Genomic DNA, 17,078 nt, shown 5'->3' with positions numbered 1-17,078 from the left:
ATAAGGGATCAACTTTGAATCCTTGACTTGCCATTCGACATTAACTTGGCTTATAACAAGCAATGAGTCACCAAAGGCACGTACTCTCTTGACATCAAAGTCTTGCAAAATCTTGAGGCCTTGTATTAGAGCTTCATACTCGGCCATATTGTGAGTACATTGGAAGTCGAGCTTGAGAGAATAAGGAAGCATCTCCTTTTCAGGAGTGATTAGCAAGATCCCGATTCCTATACCAGACATGTTTCTAGCTCCATCGAAGAAAAGGGTCCAAACTGGGGACTCCTGAACACTGCAGATGCGATCATCAGGGAAATCATCTTCTGCTTTGATTTCTTCTGTCAACGGGAAGTCTGCCAACTGATCTGCGATGGACTGACCCTTAACTGACTTTTGAGATACATATTCTAAATCATATTGCATCAGGAGGACTTGCCATTTTGTAATTCGTCCAGTAAGAAAAGGCTGCTCAAGGATGTACTTGAGAGGATTGAGTCTTGATAAAATTTTGATTTCTGATGCTAACAGATAATGCCTCAATTTCTGACACATCCATACTAAAGCTAGACATGTCTTTTCCATCTGAGAGTATCTTTTCTCATAATCGATGAAGGTCTTGCTGATGTAGTAGATAGCATGCTCTATCCGGCTGCCTTCCTCGTACTGTTCGAAAAATCCGCCACAAGCATTATGGTTGACGAAAATATATAAAAGGAGTGGCTTTCCAAGTTCTGGTGGCTTCAAAACTGGTGGATTGAGAAGATACTGCTTGATGCGCTCGAATGAGAGCTGACATTCTGGTCCCCACTCAAACTTCACTTCTTTTCTCAATAAGTGATTGAAGGGCTCGTATCTCATGGCCAAATTGGAGATAAAGCGACAGATAGACTGAATGCGCCCCTGAAGGCTTCGTAGTTCTTTCAGATTGGTGGGAGGCGGCATATCAATGATCGCCTTTGCCTTGGCAGGATCCACCTCTATGCCTTTCTTGCTGATCATGTAGCCAAGTAGTTTGCCTGACTCTACTCCGAAGACACATTTCTGCGGATTGAGTCTCAACTTGTACAGAATAAGTCTTTCAAAGACTTGGCCAAGAGTATCAAGATGATCCTCTCCTTCTTTTGACTTGACTAGGATGTCATCAACATAGGCATCCATGTTCTTGTGCATCTGGTCATGAAAGATAACCGCCATTGCTCTTTGATAAGTTGCTCCGGCATTCTTGAGCCCAAACGACATGACTGTGTAGCAAAAGGTACCCCAAGGCGTGGTGAAGGAAGCTTTGGATTGGTCACGAGCGGCCAATTTGATCTGATTATAGCGTAAGTATCCATCCATAAAGGAAAACATGGCATAGCCTGCCGTGCTATCGATCAAAAGATCGATGTTGGGGAGTGGATAGTCATCTTTGGGGGTTGCTTTGTTCAGATCCCTGAAATCAATACAGATTCGGACTTTGTCATTCTTTTTGGGAACTGCCATGATGTTAGCCAACCAGTCTGAGTATTCAATGGTCTGAATGAATCCTGCTTTTAACAACTCTTCAAGTCCTTCTTTAACTTGCGGTGATACTCGGGGATCCATTTTTCTGAGTTTCTGCTTGATTGGTTTGCAATCTGGCTTCAGCACAAGGCGATGCTCGACCAACTTGGGATCTAAACCTGGCATATTCTCATAAGTCCAAGTGAAAACTTCCTGATGCTGTTTGAGAAAATAGATGAGCCTTTCTTTCTCATCTGAATTTAAGCTGGAACCAATTTTGAGGATTTTCGGATCATCTTCTGAATCGATGTTGACATCCTCTGTTGGATCTTGAACCAAGGGTGATGGTTCGTCCTGCTTCTGAATACTGGCAAATCCTGAATCGCTGAGTCGAATTCTGCCAACTCTTCGATCTGCTCTGTCACTTTGCTGACTTCAGCCTCTGCCTTTGCCTTGCAGATTCTGGCCAGTTTGGATTTATTTTGAGAAAAGTTGGTATTGATAACGAGCTTTTTGAGCGATTTAGGAGCCATGATTCCGGCAATCCTGTAAGCGCAAAAAGAAGGTATTTGAGAAAAAGGTAGGATGTTTTTAAGAAAGTAGCCTTTTGTACAGAAAAAATGATAATATAGACAAGGATATAAGCAAAGAATTTGTGTACACCAAGATGAGAAATAGGAATCAAAATTTCATTGATTTAAGTAACTTTGATATTTACAAACGATTGAAGGAAAGAAAGAAACTGGGATGGATCTTTGCCCCTTACAAGATGACTTTAAAAAGGAAAGAGAAAGCAGAAAACAATGGCATTGTCCTCTTCACTGGGCTCCTTTGACGAAGGTGGTCCTCCTGCCGGACAATTGACGTATAAAACCCAAGCCTGTACCCTCAACATGCCGAGCAGGGACGATCGGTTCTAGAATGCCGTCTTCCTTGCTGCCTAGGCCCCTGAAGGGCTGATAACCGTGCTTAATCAGAAGATCAAACCCTCTCTTAGTTTTTGAGAACTGAGGGAAAAGAGGGTGATCCTGAAAAGAAGTGCAGTCAAGGCGCCCATGTTATCGTCGCAAAATTTTTCCCGTCTTCCCTTCCTTGCGAAAGAGAGAGGGAAATGCTTTCGCGATTCAAACTTGACCGGATTTTGGAAATTGTTTTGAAATACTTGCCTTCATTTTGAAAATTGCGGGAAAATCCATGGGATGGGGCTCGACCTGTCGGTACGAGGTTCGACCGTTCCTGCCGCCTTTAACAGGGGTAATCGAACCAAGGACCAAAATTGTGCTTGACTTAGTGAAATTATCGAAATTGTGTTTTATCCTAAATGCACAGAGAATTCAGGCATGTGCTATGCAATTTTGTAAAATGCAAATTGGAAAATATGATGTATGCTTAGAAAACATTTGGAGTTGAAAAGCATTTCTCAGGAAAAAGATGGAAATCAATCTCTTAGGAAACTCAGACGAAGAAGGTTTGAAATCTCGAGAAAGTTTATAAAGATTTGGAAAATCTTGAAGAAGTGAGAATCTCGAGAAAATCTTGAGAAAGTTTATAAAAACTTGGAAAACCATGAAGAAATGAGAATCTCAGGAAAATTTTGAGAAAGTTTATAAAGACTTGGAAAACCATGAAGAAATGAGAATCTCAGGAAAACTGGAGGAATTCTTGAGAAAAGATGAATATTTAAAAAGGAAAACACTTGTCAGGAAAACTTGGACTTTGAGAATTCTCTTAGGAAAATGAGGGAAAATCTATAGGAAAACTCATTGGAGAAGGAAATTCAGAACTTAGGAAATTGAAATCCTGAAAATATTGTCCTTGAAATATTTGAAAATCGATTTTTGATTCTTGAGAAAGATGAAAATTCCTTTTGAAAATGGATCTTAAGAAAATAACTTTTTAGGGAAAATCACGGGAAAACTTTGATTTGGAAAATCCAACTCTGAATATCATCATAGTTTCTTGAGAAATCGATTCCATGAAGTGAAAATCTCTTGAGAAATTCATGAGAAAACAAATGATGAAGATGATTTGAATGAATGAATGCAGTTTGAAAAGATTTTCTGAAAAATTTGTTGGAAAAATGTGGATTAAGCCAAAGTAAATCCTTCACATATTCTGACTGTGGCCATGAATATATTCAGGGTTTATTTGAGTTAATTCACAATATTTTGAAAACATTGGAAATATGAGGTGCATTTTCAAGATAGTCTAAGAGTGTAGGCTCAATGTGACTGATAGAGAGATGATGGATCTGGGTCTCGTCCATATTCCGACTAGGGCCGTAAATATGGACTCCACCGAGTTCATCAACTCTCTAAGAGTTGGTGCACGTGCCATTCGTGTTCATCCACGGTGAATTTTAAAAATTGAGATATACGCATCATAGAATCAGGATATTACTGAAATCAAACTATATGAGATGCAGCGTAATCTAAGCAGTGAAAGTAAATATTATTCCAAGTTTGATTATTACATCTCTGACGTGAGTCAAAATAAATGAAATAAAAATACATAATGGAAAATAATCAGCATCCTCCAGCTTTTCCTGCAAAATGAGAATTAGTACAAGATAGCCAAGAAAATGGATATATATATATATAATATATACAACGAAGAGGTATTTATATATCAAAATTGCTAAAATTGGTGCTAAATGATATATAATAATGGAGGTGTATTTACATGAGAAATTAGATACATGGAGTCTCATATATGTAAATAAATGCACATGAAGGGATATATATATAAGTATATATATATATATATGTATATGTATATATACATATATATATATACCTATACATATAGGTAAATATACATAGATATACATATATATATGGATATATATCTACATGTAATGAGAAAATATACATATTAATGAAAAATCCATATAATGGGTAAAATCCGAAAATACAGGTATATACAGTTTCTGTAGGGGATTTCACGAAGTTGTATTTCTCAAATTATAATGTATTGTTCAATAAAAATGGGTATGGAGCTTCCCCATATACCAATAACAAAGCATGCCAAAGATGGCATATAGATCATGAACGAATATGGATATATCCGTTCATGAACATAGCCGATTGTCAAGACTGCACATTTGCAGCAGAAAATGGATATGTGCAGGAAATGCACTGTGGGAGCAATGAGCTGTTTTCAAGAATATTATGATAAGAATGTGAAAACTTAGTGGAGAGGTGAAGATGGTGTGGACTTAACATCCCTGTGAATGACTATTGGTTTGCAACCAGGTAGATATTCCAAACCTATTGATGCACATAGTGCTATTTGAAATCATCGATTCCAGGTTAAGTCACTACTCATGTTTGATTTGTTTGACAGTAACATAGAGAAATCTTCCATTGGCCATATACAAGGATCAGGTTGTTACCTTCTTCACAATACTCGATTAAAGAAATCAAGTTCTTGTGATGGATCCTTAATAGAATCTCAATCTCTGCAATGAACATTTTAACTTTTGACAATGCATCCTTCATTACCTTGACAACAAATGCGGAACCATCTATGTAGCCATAATAACCAGTTGAAGGCCCTTCATGGCGAATGACTTTTTCCAAGTATTTAGTGATCCTTACAACCTTGTCATAGCTAAAATAGTTTATTTTCACACAGCCCACTCACGCAGCCAATCGCAGGAAATGATTTTTCACACAGCCATTCACATAGCTAATCGCAGGAAATGATTTTTTTTTACATAGCCATTCACACAGCTACTTGCAGGAAATGATTTTTTTCACACAGCCATTCACACAGCTAATCGCAGGAAATGATTTTTTTCACACAGCAATTCCCACAGCTACTTGCAGGAAATGATTTTTCACACAGCCATTCACACAGCTACTTGCAGGAAATGAATTTTTTTCACACAGCCATTCACACAGCCAATTGCAGGAAATGATCTTTTTGCAGCCATTCACACAGCTACTTGCAGGAAATGAATTTTTTTCACACAGCCATTCACACAGCCAATTGTAGGAAATGATCTTTTTGCAGCCATTCACACAGCTACTTGCAGGAAATGAATTTTTTTCACACAGCCATTCACACAGCTAATTGCAGGAAATGATCTTTTTGAGCCATTCACACAGCCCAATTGCAGGAAATGATCTTCATGAGCCATTCACACAACCAAAACAGTTGGTTTTCACACAGCCATTCACAAAGCCAATTACAGTAAATGAAATGTAAAACAATATTAGTTAATCTAGACTAAAACAAAAAACAAAAATTACACGGTGCATTGAAATAGGAAAAACAATAGAGAAATGGGTTTTTCTTTTTCTTTTTTTTTCTTTTTTTTTTATAAAACAGAAATAAATTGAAAAGACAAAGAAGAAGAAGAATGAAGAAGATGAAGAGGGACTCACAATGTAGCTGCTGTTAGAGGAGACCTTCGTGTGAATCCCCTGCACCAGCAAGAAAGGGGCAATGTCCTGCGACTGAAGAAAGATGGGTAAAACGTTGATGGGCTGAAGGTGATGGCAGCCACGTTCTCCTGCTGGGCTGCTGTAGATGCAGTTTGGCTGATGGATCCCTTGTTGCTGGTGGTGTATGGCAGCCTCTGGTGGCTTGAAGAAGGGGATGAAGACCACGTCTTCTGTTGGGCTGCAACTGGGCAGAAATGAGGTTGGGCTGGAAATGGATGAAGACGTTGGGCTGGAGGGGATGTGGATGCAGTTGGCTGAAGGTGGAAGAGGGATGGCAGCAACACGTTGGAGGTGAAAGGGATATCTATGCTGAGAAGGAAATCCTGGATTTCTTCTACTGAAAGCAGGGTGAAGGATGGGCTGAAGAAGGAGCAGCAGCTGTTAGATTTTCCTGTGGCTGGGCTGAAGAAATGGGTTGAAGAAGATGGGAATGGGTTGGTGGAGGTTAAAGGAAGCTCCACGTTCAGAAGCAAAACCTGCAAAATCGCAGAGAAGAATCATCAATCTGCCCCCCCCCCCTTTCTCTTCAGCCTCCTCCTCCTCTTAAGAAAAACTTTCAGCCCCCCCTAAAAAAAAAAAACGCAGCCTCCTTCATGAGGTTCCGTTACCTCTCTTTTGAAAAAAAATTGAAACAGCCGTTTCAAGAGGGGCGCACCTTATGGATTTTCAAATTTTTGTTTCATTTACCTAGGTTTTAGGTAAAATTACATTTATTACTTTAGGGAAATTCGGCTGTGCCATTTAAGGATGCCTCCTTCTAAAAAAAAAAAATTTATTTAAACAAATCAATAAAAAGAAATAAAATAAAAAGTGAGTATTGAAATAAATGAGAGGCTTTTGTGGAAATGCCATCTCAACCCACTTTTAAAATCCTTTTGAAAATAAAGTTTTTGTTTTGTTTTTGCAAGTCTTTTATTTTCAATTGGGGTGCCACACGTGTGTGGGCCCGCTAACTAAAAATAAATAAATAAATATTGAGAAATTAAGAAAAATTTGCAGATTGGTATGAACTTCGGGTGGGTCCCGCTTGAGAATAAACAACTTACCTGAGTGTCTGAGTATGATGCTAGTTCAAAGGCGGGTCCCGCTCCATTTATTTGAAGATACGAGATAAAACATTATTTGTTTTTCAAGAATTTGGAAAAATTGGGTTTTCAGGGCAAAAATATGGATAAATGTAAAAAAAAAAAATTGTAAAGAGATTTAAGATCTTTTGTAAAAAGTTTTGAGATAAAATCTTTAAAATCAATATCCAGATTGTTTTTCTTGAGAAAAAATTTTATAATTCAAAGTCTTGGGTGTAAAATGGGAAAGATTGGCAATTTTGAAATCCCAGGGTTTTAAAAATTAATTTTGAAAAGTTTAAAAATAAAATATGGATTGACAATTTTGAAAATCAGGAGTTCTGGATCTCAAAATGACATGTTGTGCAGTGAAATGATGCAAAGTGTTCATGCAATGCGATGCAAAGACATGTTTCAGGAAATGTTACTCTGAACCAAGAATTGGAAATTCTACCCTCTTGTCCAGAAAAAGGATTTGGAAATTTTGCCATTTGAAGATGTCTCTGAACCTAAATATGGAAATTTTGAGGCTCAAGAATGAAATTTTGGACTTTTTGCAAGGTTTAATCTCGGAAAATGACCATTTTGCCCTTTATTGCTTCCGGAGAACTGAAATGTGCCGATTGAGGGCGATGTCAGGAAGGTGAGTAAAAATTTGTGGTGTTTACAAATGCCCCTCTTTGCTACTAAGCTGACTTATGGTCGAGCTTAGTGGCAAAGAAAACACACCAAATTTGGGCTATATAAAAATGCCCCAGTTAGAAGGATTTAACTGGGTATGAAGAAATTAGCCCGAGGAAGATGGTAGATATGAAGCAAAGAATGAAGAGAAAGGATTCACTATGTGAGAGTGAAATTCAGGTTTTTATGCCCTTAACCTGGATGGGACAGAAAATGCTTCGTATGGAACGAAGCTCAGGTTTTTTACCCTTGACCTCATTGGGCGAGAAAATGGAATATTGGAAGGTGAATAAGACAACTTTTCCTGAAGAGGAACGAGGTGATGGAAATGGAATTGTAAGAGGCAATTTTGGAAGATGATCAAGACGATCCGGTGAATTTTTCATCATTGTGAAATATGAATATGGTAATGAGTAAGACGATTCTTTCGACAATGCAAAAGATGGATATGGCAATCTTTTGACGGGTAACTCTTTCGGCAATGCGAAGGACAGACAAGGCAAACTCTTTCAAAGAAGAGTAAGGCAACTCTTTTGACAATGCAAAAGATGAATAAGGCAATTTTTCCAACGAAGAATAAGGCAACTCTTTCGGCAATGCGAAAGATGAACGCAGGCGATCCAAAGAAACAAGGCGATTTTTTATAACGCGAAAGATGATAAAGGTAATCCAAAGGAAAAAGGCGATTCTTTCGACAACGCGAAAGATGATAAAGGTAATCCAAAGGAACGAGGTGATTCTTTCGATAATACGAAAGATGATAAGGCAATCTAAAGGAGTAAGGCGATTCTTTCGACAACGCGAAAGATGACAAAGGTGATCCAAAGGAGCAAGGTGAGTCTTTCGACAACGCAAAAGATGACAAAGGTAATCCTAAGGAATAACTCGAGTCTTTTGACATCGCGAAAGATGACAAAGGTAATCCAAAGAAATAAGGCGAGTCTTTCGACACCGCAAAAGATGACAAAGGTAATCCAAAGGAATAAGGCGAGTCTTTCGACACCGCAAAAGATGACACAGGTAATCCAAAGGAATAAGGCGAGTCTTTCAACAACGCGAAAGATGACAAAGGTAATCCAAAGGAGTAAGGCGATTCTTTCGACAACGCGAAAGATGACAAAGGTAATCCAAAGGAATAACGCGATTCTTTCGACAATGCGAAAGATGATAAGGCAATCCAAAGGAGTAAGGCGATTCTTTCGACAACGCGAAAGATGACAAAGGTAATCCAAAGGAATAAGGCAATTCTTTTGACAACGCGAAAGATGACAAAGGTAATCCAAAGGATTAAGGTGAGTCTTTTGACATCAGGAAAGATGACAAAAGGCAATCCAAAGGAACAAGGCGATTCTTTCGACAACGCGAAAGATGACAAAAGGCAATCCAAAGGAACAAGGCGATTCTTTCGACAACGCGAAAGATGACAAAAGGCAATCCAAAGAAACAAGGCGATTCTTTCGACAATGCGAAAGATGACAAAAGGCAATCCAAAGGAACAAGGCGATTCTTTCGACAATGCGAAAGATGACAAAAGGCAATCCAAAGGAACAGGACGATTCTTTCAACAATGCGAAAGATGACAAAAGGCAATCCAAAGGAACAAGGCGATTCTTTCGACAATGCAAAAGATGACAAAAGGCAATCCAAAGAAACAGGGCGATTCTTTCGCCAACGCGAAAGATGACAAAGGTAATCCAAAGAAATAAGGCGATTCTTTCGACAACACGAAAGATGACAAAGGCAATCCAAAGGAACAAGGTGATTCTTTCGACAACGCGAAAGATGAGAAAGGTAATCCAAAGAAATAAGGCGATTCTTTCGACAACACGAAAGATGACAAAGGTAATCCAAAGGCGAAAGGCGATTCTTTCGACACCGCGAAAGATGACAAAGGTAATCCAAAGGATTAAGGCGAGTCTTTCGACAACGCGAAAGATGACAAAGGTAATCCAAAGGAATAAGACTAGTCTTTCGACAATACGAAAGATGACAAAAGGCAATCCGAAGGAACAAGGCGATTCTTTCGACAATGCGAAAGATGGCAAAGGTAATCCAAAGGAACAAGGCGATTCTTTCGACAATACGAAAGATGGCAAAAGTAATCCAAAGGAACAAGGCGAGTCTTTCGACAATGCGAAAGATGGCAAAGGCAATCCAAAGGAACAAGGCGAGTCTTTCGACAATGCGAAAGATGACAAAAGTAATCCAAAGAAGAAAGGTGATTCTTTCGACAACGCGAAAGATGACAAAGGTAATCCAAAGGAATAAGGCGATTCTTTCGGCAATGCGAAAGATGATAAAGGCAATCCAAAGGAACAAGGCGATTCTTTCGACAACGCGAAAGATGACAAAGGCGATCGAAAGGAATAGGGCGATTCTTTCGACAACACGAAAGATGATAAGGCAATCCAAAGGAGTAAGGCGATTCTTTCGACAACGCGAAAGATTATAAAGGTAATCCTTTCGATGAGAAGGCTAATCTCTCAACAACGTGAAAGATGACAAAGGAAACTCTCTCGAAGGGGTCAAGATGCATCAATATGGACATCAAGCTCCCACTTAACGTCAGGATAGCTAGAAAATATTGTCAAAATGTTGAAAATTTTGTTTATTCAAAGTAATTGAAAATGATGCTCATTGTTGCGAAAATATTCCTTCTTTTCTACCTGAAGTATTACCTCCAAATAGGATTGACTTCATAGAATCAAGATTTGGAATCCAAATTGCTTGCGATTGACCTTCTTCAAAGAAGTTATCAATTTCCTTGATATGAACAGGAAAGAGAATTTGATATCATGAAAGCAATCTATGAAAGGATATTGATAATAGAATTTCACAAATTTAAAGAAGATTCTTGATAAATGTGGCAGTTTGATATCTTGGGAGTTTCTCTCATGATAATCTTTCTGCGCTCTTTTGGCTCTCTTGGGTTTTTGCTACATTCTCCTTCATTTTGGAGATGTTCTGACTTTTTCTCTCTTTTTTTTCCTCTCTTTCTCTTTTTTTTGGAAGAGTACGTTACAAACTGCTTCAACTTGGAGATGTTTCGATCCTTCTTTGACGATATTGGCTCATGGGTTAGAGATCTTTGGATGATAGCGGAAATTAAATATCTTTTGGGGATTTTCGAGAGGTTCATCGCATCTGCCTTCATCTCGACAGTGCTTTGGACTTTCTCTGGAAGAATCTGTTGCAAACTCCATCATCTTAGAGATGTTTCAAATCTTTTTTGGCCTCGGGGGTCTACTCGCTTAATTCGCCTTCATCTTGACGACAAGTGAGAGATCCTTTTTGCGGATATTTAATTACAGCTTAGGTGATTTTAAGGAGACAGGGCTTGGATGAATTCTCTCTTTTTCTAGCGCTCAGGATATTTCCACTGCCTCATTTTCATAAGAATGGTCTTTAAAAATGTGCCATTGACTGCGATCAATATCAATCATCTATGGCTTTGCAAAACATTGAATCTTCTATTCTGGCCATATCGATGATTTATCCTTCATCCTTTTGGTTGGCCAATAGAAAGAATCTGGATTTTGAATCCTTCTTCACAAAAGCTTTGCCCTTTTAGAAGTAGTACTGAAGGTACACTGAGGTAAAATTTTGTGAAATAAAATTTTGAAATCAACAAGTAATTGATTGACAAATTGACAAAGTGTTCTTGAAATCTTTAGTAAAAGAGATCGCTTGACATCCGAGTTGACACATCCATGACGATGGTACTCAATTTCAAAGGTAAATCCAATACGAAGTTGGAATTTTGAAGGTAAGTCCTAGCATAATATTGGATTTTGAAGGTAAGTATAACTCAAAAGCTGGTTTTGAAATACCATCCGAATCAGGACTCAGGTTTTACAGGGAAAGCTGGAAGATTCGAGTCAAAACTCGAGCCTTCGAAGGAAAGCTAGGAAGTTTGGTTTCTAAGGAGATAAAGTTCAGGTCGAAATCCAAATCTTAAAAGGAAAAGCTAGGTCAATTCAGATTTTTGAGTCGAAACTCAAATATTCAGAGGAAATTTGGAGAGTTCGAGTCGGGGCTCGAATCTCAAAAGAAAACTGGGAAGTTCAGATTTTGAAGTAAAGAAAACTTGAGTTAAAACTCAAATCTTCGAAGGAAAGCAGGAAAGTTCGAGTCAGGGCTCGAATCTCAAAGGAAAATCTTTAATCATAAGATTGAATTTTGAAAATCGACAGTGCGAGAGCTGGGATTGAAAGTTTTGAGAATGGCCAGTTCGAGGATTGGATTATTTGACTTGCAATGAAAAAGACCATCATATTTAGATGTATGTGGTCTGATTTTCAGGATTAAACCCCTTATCCTGAACGGGGATATGAATAAAAATTGAAAAATCATGGAAAATGATTCAGGTTTATCCCTTAACCTGAAGGGGATAAAAAAATGGATGCAGATTTAATGCAAATGCACATGAAATGTAAATGAATGCAAAACTAATGCAAGTGGGTGCATATACATGCAAAATGAGAGATTGGTTTATCCTGCCTACATACAGAATGTTTTGAGGTAAAGATAGATTTTTCAAAAAGAATGCCCCAGTGTAACTAGGGAGGAAGATTTTGAATACAAAGAAGGATAATCGAGGAATAAGGTGACATGCTTCTTGATTGAGATATGTTCTCAAGATCGTTCCTTACAAGAGACATATTTGTGAAAGGAAAGAGACGAAAATAAAATGGTGCCAAATTATTGGTGAATTTTATTGATGTTTAAAAATCGAGGAAAGGAAATAAAATTATATTATCCCTTTGACATGAAGAAAGTGCTTGCACATGATATCTTTAAAGTAAAAGGAAAATGTTATTTTGAAAGTGAGAAATCATTTTGGGAAGAAAATCAACTGCAAGGTTGATTTTGAAGAATGATCAGCGTGAGAGTTGATATTTGAAAGGGGAATCAACACGAGGGTTGATTTTGAAGAGAGATCATCATGAGGGTTGATTTTGAAAACGAATTGGTTTAACAATAAATTTGGAAAAGAAAATCAACACAAAAGTTGATTTTAAAGATAATGGTTCGAAACCAATTTAAGAAAAGAAGATCACCGCAATGGTTGATTTTTGAAAAAGATTGGAACGAAACATTAAACTTTTGGGTGATCATAACGAAGATGTTTATAGAAAATTTTCAAGAATTTCACGATTTTGAAAAACCCTCATAGGTAATTTCATTTCTCTCATGAATGATGTTGGGATTGCCCCTCATCTTGAAAAGAATAGGCCAAGAAGATTCTTTAAAACGAAAACAGGTGCCCTAATGGGGCAAAAGAAAGAAGTATTGGATGAAGAAAATTGACATTTTATTGATAAGCAGAACTGATAACAAAAAACTGCATATTTATAAGCACTCGACAAAAGGGTTGCACAAATTGGGCAGACTTGCCCCTACGAGGTGACTGGCAAAACGAAAGAAAGAAAGCAGGAAACTTTAGCATCGTCAATTTTCTGAATGATCTGGGAAAGGCTTGGTCAAGATGGCCAGCTCGTCTTCTTCTTCCTCTTCAGCAAGGAGGCTCTTGTCAATGCAATCATGAACAATATTTTTGAAGACAAAACAATGATCAATGTCATGCCCTACTGCCCGATGAAACTTGCAAAACTGATTCCTGAACCTTCCCATGATGGTGGGAGGAGTTGTGGCCTTTGGGAGCTTCACTAATCCCTTAGTCAGCATGAATTCCAGGGCTTCTTTGAGTGTTTGTTTGAGAGGAGTGAACACACGATCATTACTCCAACCTTCACGCTTTATCTTTTTCTTTTGTGGAAAGTTGGGCTGAGATAGCTTGCTATTCTGTCTTTCCTCTCGATCCGCATGGTTGCCCTTACTACCTTTGTTATCATTGCGGCTGATATTGGTGGAGGAGGTGAAATTTGCCTTTTTCTTTGGATCTAGATTGTTTTTGACGAGGGTGATATCATCGTAGACACCGTTCTCCAACCCCATCTCGAGCCACTTGGCTCGTTCAGTAAGCTCTATAAAAGACTTGGAAGGCGAGGTGGAGATAAGACTTCTCAAAGGTTGTGAGAAGTTGTTCAGGATCAGCGATAAAGCATGCCTCTCTGATATAGGATCCCTCATTTTGTTGCAGGTCTCTCTCCATCTGTGAATGAAGTCCCTTGCCTTTAAATTTTCATTCTGCCTTAGATTGCAGAGATGGCTCAATGTTGGGAGCGCTTCAGTATTGAACAGAAATCGCTCGATGAATAGATTGACCACCTTATCGAATTCTTGCAGCTCGATTGGATTGATATGCTCTGCGTACCACTTGGCGGCAGTGCCTTCTAGGCTACGAGGAAAACAGAGAAATAGAGCCCTATTGTCTCTCTTGAATTTGGAGCATTCGGCGAAGAACATGGCGAGGTGGGCTTTGGGATTGCCAGAACCATCGAATTTGATGAATTTACGAGGCAAATTCTCCAGATCTTCGTCTCCTTCTAGGCCATCATAAAAGTCCTCGCTGGTGAAGACTTTCTTGCCCTTGTCGCGGGCTTGCAGATCTTTAACCACTTTGGCCATTTCCCTGAACTGTGTCTGCAAGAGCTCTTCTGCCACTTGACCTTTTGATTTGTGAATCCTTCTTTGTTCTTGGCTATGCCTTTGAAATACCGGAGGCACCTCATATTCTTCATCGGTGTCTTCCTCTGATTCTGATTCATCTGAAATTTCCTCTGGCTGAACTTGCTTCTTGGAAGTCTTCTTATCCTTGTGCCCATGGAATTTTTCTCTGAATGGATTCTTCTCTGCACTGGTCCCAGCCTGTTCACCCATCATTTTGTTCATCATCTTTTGGAACATAGCATACATTTGTGGATCTATACCATCATCTTCTTGCTGCTGTTCTTGACTTCTAACGGGTTGCGGGGAGCCCATCTCTTCTTCTGAGGCTGAGGAATACTGTGGTGATGTGGTTCTTCTTCCTGACCTTGTTCGAACCATCAAATGTTGTGGATGCTCTCTGCAGGATGAAGTCTTGATTAGACTCTGAGGGAATTTTGGATTGGGAAGAAAATGATTATTGACGATATGGTAGACAATTGGAAGAATATCCCATTACTAGGGATGGAGTTGCCGCTGAAATCATGACAATTGTGTTGTCATTCTTTGTAAGAGAAATAACAACGGAAAATGTTCCTTGTTACCTAGGCGAAGTCGTCAACCACGAGGAAAAACACCATTTTGAAGGAAAGAGATATCTCTTGGAAAAACAATCCGCAAACGGATTTAGAATAAGGAGAAGGCAAGTGGGTAAACAATTTCTACCGCAATAATCAAGGTATACACGAGAAAAAAATACGATGAAGAATTTTGCAAATAGACAAAAGAATTGAAAATTCAAGGAGAGAAACATATGATTTTGAAAAATTGCAGGCAGGATAAAAATGCAGCTGAAAATTCGAGATCCAGTAGAACGAAAGAAGGAAAAATCACCTGGAGTTTTGAAAGAAATTGGATATTTGGGAAAATCTTCCAGGGTTTGAGAAAATGAAGGGAAAAGATGAGAAATATGGATATTTGAAAATATTTTGGAAAAATGTAAGGAAATAGAGGTAATATACGAACAATCACATCCTGCACAAACATTTATGCACATACAGCACTCCCTAAAAGGCTGACTCTAGATGCATCATTTTGAAAAATAGTTGTAGGACCTTAATCCTAACTCTAAGTTTAGATCATGTTTGTCCAATCCAGTTATGCCGATATACCCGAACCGAAATCCGAGGTACGTGGCATATAATTTCAACTCCGGTTCTAAGGTAAGGTTTTCCAACATCCTTGAGCGCCTACAGATATACTTCGGACTGTGGCCCATGGTACGTGTTAGGGGGGTGTTAACCCAAATAATTGGCCCAGTTGTGAGGCGCTGTCCCGAACTATGGTTCTTGAAAAGAGCCCAGCAACATGAAGACCGGGTAATGATAGGTAATGGAGATTTTGAAAAATGATCACATGCGAGAAATAGATGGCTCTAAGTCCTAGAGAGATAGACTTTTGAAAATCTTCGAAGAAGCATACATTGTTTGTATTCAGATCCTAAATTGAGGAGAGTTGTATTTAGACCTAAGTCTATGTGAGCATGAAAATTTCTCCTCAATCTGGTCCTACCAAACCATGCCTAAGCTATATGCAATCAATGTCAGCTAGGTTAGAATCTAGGCTCCTAGGTTCGCATGTTATCAAAAGTAAAGAGCTGACATGTTGTGAACATAATTTCGATAATTGAACTAAGTCAAGCATAATTTAGGTCAGACAAGGACAGGTCCCATCACGCTCGCCAAACCTGTTATCGTCGCAAAATTTTTCCCGTCTTCCCTTCCTTGCGGAAGAGAGAGGGAAATGCTTTCGCGATTCAAACTTGACCGGATTTTGGAAATTGTTTTGAAATACTCGCCTCCGTTTTGAAAATTGCGGGAAAATCCATGGGATGGGGATCGACCTGTCGGTACGAGGTTCGACCGTTCCTGTCGCCTTTTACAAGGGTAATCGAACCAAGGACCAAAATTGTGCTTGACTTAGTGAAATTATCGAAATTGTGTTCTATCCTAAATGCACAGAGAATTCAGGCATGTGCTATGCAATTTTATAAAATGCAAATTGGAAAATATGATGTATGCTTAGAAAACATTTGGAGTTGAAAAGCATTTCTCAAGAAAAAGATGGAAATCAATCTCTCAGGAAACTCAGACGAAAAAGGTTTGAAATCTCGAGAAAGTTTATAAAGATTTGGAAAATCTTGAAGAAGTGAGAATCTCGAGAAAATCTTGAGAAAGTTTATAAAAACTTGGAAAACCATGAAGAAATGAGAATCTCAGGAAAATTTTGAGAAAGTTTATAAAGACTTGGAAAACCATGAAGAAATGAGAATCTCAGGAAAACTGGAGGAATTCTTGAGAAAAGATGAATATTTGAAAAGGAAAACACTTGTCAGGAAAACTTGGACTTTGAGAATTTTCTTAGGAAAATGAGGGAAAATCTATAGGAAAACTCATTGGAGAAGAAAATTCAGAACTTAGAAAATTGAAATCCTGAAAATATTGTCCTTGAAATATTTGAAAATCGATTTTTGATTCTTGAGAAAGATGAAAATTCCTTTTGAAAATGGATCTTAAGAAAATAACTTTTTAGGGAAAATCACGGGAAAACTTTGATTTGGGAAATCCAACTCCGAATATCATTATAGTTTCTTGAGAAATCGATTCCATGAAGTGAAAATCTCTTGAGAAAATCATGAGAAAACAAATGATGCAGATGATTTGAATGAATGAATGCAGTTTGAAAAGATTTTCTGAAAAATTTGTTGGAAAAATGTAGATTAATCCAAAGTAAATCCTTCACATATTCTGACTGTGGCCATGAATATATTCAGGGTTTATTTGAGTTAATTCAC

Source organism: Nuphar pumila, chromosome 9, assembly GCF_984573655.1.
Source record: "Nuphar pumila chromosome 9, dmNupPumi1.hap1.1, whole genome shotgun sequence".
NCBI classification, from domain to species: domain Eukaryota; kingdom Viridiplantae; phylum Streptophyta; class Magnoliopsida; order Nymphaeales; family Nymphaeaceae; genus Nuphar; species Nuphar pumila.
The sequence above is the reverse complement of the archived record's forward strand: the minus strand, read 5'-3'. Positions refer to the sequence as shown.